Consider the following 6,048-nt stretch of genomic DNA (forward strand, 5'->3'; position numbering starts at 1 on the left):
ACAGCAATAAATAACTGATATACCACAGTAACTCCAATGCCAACTGGCAGTAGCACAATTATGCTGGAGGGGAAGCCAACATGAAAAGAAATGGTGGCAATCTTAGCAAACTGTGTTTAAATATTTTACTTTTGCTTGTTGTGATGAGCATTGGGTGTTGTATGTAAGTAATGAATCACTGAATTCTACTCCAGAAACCAATATTGCACTGTATGTTAACTAAAATTTAAATTTTACAAAAATTTTTAAATAAATATTTTACTTTTGCAAATTTTGTAAAAGTATGTAATCATGTGAACACATTGTCCAGAGCCTTGGAAGGCACATGTGTAAGTGTGAATCCCTGATCTGAAGCATCATTCAAGATAAATCCATCTCTGGTAAGCATGATACTTAATTCTGAAACACTAACAACATCCTCTTTACTATCATAGAGGATAAAGGAGGGGCGCCTGGGTGGCACAGTGGTTGGGCGTCTGCCTTCGGCTCAGGGCGTGATCCCGGCATTATGGGATCGAGCCCCACATCAGGCTCCTCCGCTATGAGCCTGCTTCTTCCTCTCCCACTCCCCCTGCTTGTGTTCCCTCTCTCGCTGCCTGTCTCTATCTCTGTCGAATAAATAAATAAAAAATATTAAAAAAAAAAATAGAGGATAAAGGAATGCCAATATCCAGAACATTGTTCTAGATGTCTTGCTCATAAAATAATGATATTTAATGTTTATTATGTATCATGTACTAAACTAAGCATTTCACATAGATTATTTAATTTAATCATCACAACAACCTCATAAGGGAGGAATTATAGTAACACTCTTCAGATGCAGAAACCGAGGCTCACAGTGGTTGTTAATTGCCCAGCGTTACATGGTTATTAATTGCCAAGCTTCTATAAAGTCTGTACTCTCAGTACCTAAACTCTGTAATAAAGATTTAAAAAAATAAAATTAAATGGAAGGAGAATATTTTATTTTTGTTTTTTATACATTTTTCCTGTAACCTGAAGGGAATTTTCTAATATGTTTTCTAGATATAAAGGAAAACCATCTATGCTTATATTCATTTTACAGATAACTACCTTACTGATCTCTCCCATAATCTTAAATTGATGCTGTAGGGTTATACCAGTAGATAAACATATCAGCTGGAAATAGAGATCAGTGCATGTATTTTCTCCATGCAGACAATTCTATGGAAACAACTGGAAAATATATTAGAAATATTATAACTAATATAATATTAGAAATATTAGAAATATATAGAAATATAATATTAGAAATATTATAAAGAGTTCATCGAAGTAAATACAAAATACAAATTTTTTTTTAAGATTTTATTTATTTATTTGACAGAGAGAGACAGCCAGCGAGAGAGGAAACACAAGCAGGGGCAGTAGGAGAGGAAGAAGCAGGCTCCTAGCGGAGAAGCCTGACGTGGGGCTCGATCCCAGAACGCTGGAATCACACCCTGAGCCGAAGGCTGATGCTTAACTACTGTGCCACCCAGGCGCCCCTACAAAATACAAATTTTTTAACATAGTTTTCCTTAAAGCCAATAAAAAACAGTGAGAAAACATAATAGGGACATGTAGTATTTAGAATAGCAATTAAATATATTGTATCTAGGAACAATAATGAAACATGCAAATCCTGTGTAAAAGAATTTCAAATATTTAATCAGCTACATTAAAAAAAAACCTATGAATAAATAACTTACATAATAATTTCCTATATCCGAAGTCTGAATACTACAGAGTTGCCAATTTTTTTCCAAAGAATTGTATTATAGTTTAACTCTAAATCCAACCCAATAAAAGCCTCAAAGTTGTTCCTTTATCAGTTTCTCTATTTGAAATTTTTGGAGGTGATATATTCACAGGATTCAACATATCAAAGACATCACATGATGGATCAAAGAAACTACATATAAAAGCTAAAACTATAAATAAAACTCTCAGAAATCACAGGGGGGAAAAATTCATTATACTGGATTCAGCAATCATTTCTTGACTATGACAACAAAAGCACAGTCAACAAAAGGAAAAATAAATTGGACTACTTCAAAATTAAAACTTCTGTACACCAAAAACACAATACAGTAAAAAGGCAACCTATGAAATGGGAGCAATATTTGCAAATCATATATCTGATGCAGGATTAAGATCCAGAATATATAAAGCAGTCTTACGACTCAATCACAACAACAAAAACCTGATTTAAAAATGGGCAAAAGACTTGAATAAACATCTCCAAAGAAGATATACAAATGGCTAACAAGCACATGAAAAGATGTCCAACATTACTAATCATTGGATAAATGCAAACAAAAACCACAAGGAGATACCATCTCACACTCATTATGATGGCTACTGTCAAAAGAATTAAAAAATAGAAGATAGAAAATGCTGGCAAAGACATGGAGAAATTACAAACCCTGTGCACAGTTAGCATGTAAAATGGCACAGCCATTATGGAAAACAGTACAGTGTTTCATCAAAAAATTAAAAGTAGAATTACGATACAATTCAGCTATTTCACTTCTGCATATTTGCTCCAAAGCACTGAAAACAGGGTCTTGAAAAGAGATATTCACACACACACGTGCAAAGCATAATTCACAATAGTCAAAATGTGGACACAACCCAAGTGTCCACTGACGGATGGACAAACAGACTGCAGTACATGCATACAATGGAATATTCAGCTTTTAAAAAGAAGATAAGCGTGACATATACTTCAATATAAACGAACCTGGAGGACATTGTGCTAAATGCAAAAGACAGTCACGAAAGACATCTGCATGATTTCTCTTACATAAGGTACGTAGAGTAATCAAATTCACAGAAACAGGAAGTGGAATGGTGGTTGCCGGGGCCTGGGAGAAGGGGAAAATGGGGAGTTTAAGGTTACGATTTCATTTATGAAAGCATTTTTGAAATGACGAAACTGTAGAGATGGTGAACAGATTGGCAGCTGCCAAATGTTGGGACATAGGATGAAGGAGGGAGATACTGGTGGCTATGAAAGAATAACAAAAGCCATTTCTTAGATGAAATTATTTTGTATCTTCACTGTAGGTAGTAATCACACAAATCTATATGTGTGATAAAATTGCACAGAACAAATTATATATACACACACACATAAACACAAATATGAAAGAGTGTAAAACTGGTGAAATCTGAGTAAGGTCAATAGATTATATTAATATTCATTTCTTGATTATGGTATCATACTATAGATATGTGATTTGTATGATTCCTGGGCCAGCAGCATTACCTAGAACTCGTTAGAAATAGAAGCCTGGGGTACACCTGGGTGGCTCAGTTGGTTAAGTGTCTGCCTTTTGCAGGGGTCATGATCCCAGGGTTTGGGATCAAGTCCTGCATTGGGCTCCTTGCTCGGCAAGGAGCCTACTTCTCCCTTTGCCTGCTTCTTCTTCTGTCTGCTAATGCCTCTGCTTGACTGTTCTCTCTCTCTCTCTCTCTGGCAAATAATTAAATCTCTAAAAAAATTAAAAATAAAATAAAGAAATAAAAACTTGGGCTGGACTCCAGACCTACTGAATTAAACCACATCTGGACCAGACAGAATTATCACTCAGAGATGAAGGTTTTCAAGCTGGAAGGAGTAATTGTATGTGACTTCAGGGTTGTTAAAACTTGGGGAAGAGATGGGGCACCTGGGTGGCTCAGTCAGCTAAGTGTCCAATTCTTGATTTCAGCTCCAGGGTTGTGGGATCAAGCCCCACGTCAGGTTCCTTCCATGCTGGGCATGGAGCCTGCTTAAGATTCTCTCTCACCCTCTCCCTCTGCCCCCCCCCCACAAAAGAAAACCCTGGGGAGGAGATGACTGTGTCACATGAAAAAGAGTAAGAGGGCTATGAGACTGTATAGGAAATCCTACTTGGGAACCAGCAAAAGCACTAGAAGTTTTGGAGACAGTGGAGCTGCAGATCAGCTTGAAGAAGTACGACCCTCACAAGGACAAACATTTCTTGGGCACCATCAGGCTTAAGTTCACTCCCCTCCCCAAGTTCTCCATGTGTGTCCAGGGAGACCAAAAGCACTTTGAGGATGCCAGGCTGTTTCCACAAGAATATCCCCCACATGGACACTCAGGTGCTGAAGGAACTCAGTAAGAATAAGAAGCTGGTCAAAAAGTATGATGCATTTTTGGCTTTAGAATTTTTGATCAAAGAGATCCCATGAATCCGGGCCCAGGCCTGAATAAGGCTAGCAAGTTCCCTTCATTGCTAACCCACAATGAGAACATGATAGTCAAAGTCAATGAAGTGAATACCATGATCAAGTTCCAGATGAAGAAGGTGCTAGTTCTGGCAGTGGTCCCTCAGCCACATGAAGATGACAGATGATGAGCTTGTATACAACATCCACTTAGCTGTCAATTTCCTGATGTCATTGCTCTAGAAGAATTGGCAGAACCTCTGTGCTTTATACATCAAAAGCACCATGGGCAAGCCCCAGCACCCATACATACTGAGGCACAGCTTAAGAAACCCTAGTGCGACCATCAAAAAAAGGACAAATAATGTGTAGGAAAATTGTATAGCAGTAAGGATGGACACCATTTGTTGGCTCACCCATCGTCTCCCATTTGACCTTCTACTCAGGAATGTCCATTTGACACTGTCTGTCCAATGAGATATAAGTGGAAATCTGCTCTGGGGTTCCTAGGAAAGCTTTTTTTAAATTTATTTAAAGATTTTATTTTTAAGTAATCTCTACACTCAATATGGGCTCAAACTAACAACTCCGAGACCACAAGATGCATGCTCTACCAACTGAGCCAACCAGGTGCCCAGGAAAACATGTTTTCTTTTCCTTTCTTCTCCTTTTCTTTTTTTTTTCTTTTAGAGAGAGAGCGAGCGCATGCACACAAGAGTGGGAGAGGGCAGAGAAGGGAAAGAGAAATAGAGAGAATCCCAAGCAGACTCAACCCCTGGCACCAAGCCCAAGCCAGGGCTCCATCCCGCAACCCTGAGATCATGATCTCAGTAAAAATTCAGAGTTGGACACTCAACCAACTGAGCGACCCAGGCACCCCACATGTTTTTTTGTATCTCTTTTTTTAAAAGATTGATTGATGGATGGATTGATTTATCTGAGAGAGAATGTGTATGTAAGAAAATAAGTACAATTTTGCAAACTTTCAAGTCAGATACATAATCGAAATCACCTGAAGCCCGAATGGTTGGTGCCATTTCTACAGTGTGAGTCATGGGGACCAACAAGATTGTTTAAAGGCCATTTTTCAGAACTCTCTCAGAAGCCCAATCACCCAATACTTGGCTGAGGCTTCTGATGGGCCTTAACATTTACCAAGGGATTTACGAGACCAGTTCACTAGACAATCTTTCAGGGAGCTAAATTCAGTACGCCACCGACCCTGTTATGCTTGTTCTCTGCCTAGGAAGCGCCTCTGGCGATCTATGCCCTCCTCTACTGCTCAGAGCTTCCTCCTGCTGATCCAATTCTCACTGCCATCCTTTCTCCCAAACCTTTCATCTGTGCCCTCAGAAACCTCCATGCCACGGAAATTTTTTTATGTTACCAACAGTTAATATTCCTCATGGACATTTCTTCTCTTGAATCCTTCACCCTTCTCTTGAATCCTTCTCAAATGGTGTTTCTCATATCCCAGTAATCCCCAAACTGTGTGCAGAGTTAGGGTTCTCCTCAATGCTGTTTGAAGACATTTTTTCTTCACTCTAAGGTAACACCTCCTTCTTTTTCCGTAAGTGATCAAGGAATATTGGTACGTGTTCATGATAAAAATATAAGGATACCACGAGGTTCAGGAGAACGGTGTAGCCGTCTTTTGAACATATTTACCACTTTTTATCATTCTATTAAATTGTAAATTATATATTGTTTCTATATTTTTTTTTAAGATTTTTATTTATTTGAGAGAGGGAGAGAGAGGACAGCGAGAAAGAGAGAACACAAGCAGGGTGAGGAGCAGAGGGAGAAGCAGGCTCTCTGTGTTTCTGTATTTTTTAATAGTTAAAACTACACATTACAACATGC

The 6,048-nt window shown here is 38.4% G+C and overlaps 1 pseudogene; it reads left to right on the forward strand.

Moving 5' to 3' along the window:
• The first annotated feature begins 2,952 nt into the window (after positions 1-2,952).
• LOC123801359 (large ribosomal subunit protein uL1 pseudogene) lies at positions 2,953-4,557 on the forward strand (annotated as a pseudogene).
• The last annotated feature ends 1,491 nt before the right edge of the window (positions 4,558-6,048 follow it).

Source organism: Ursus americanus, chromosome 2, assembly GCF_024610735.1.
Source record: "Ursus americanus isolate L20-20 chromosome 2, mUrsAme1.1.p, whole genome shotgun sequence".
NCBI lineage: Eukaryota > Metazoa > Chordata > Mammalia > Carnivora > Ursidae > Ursus > Ursus americanus.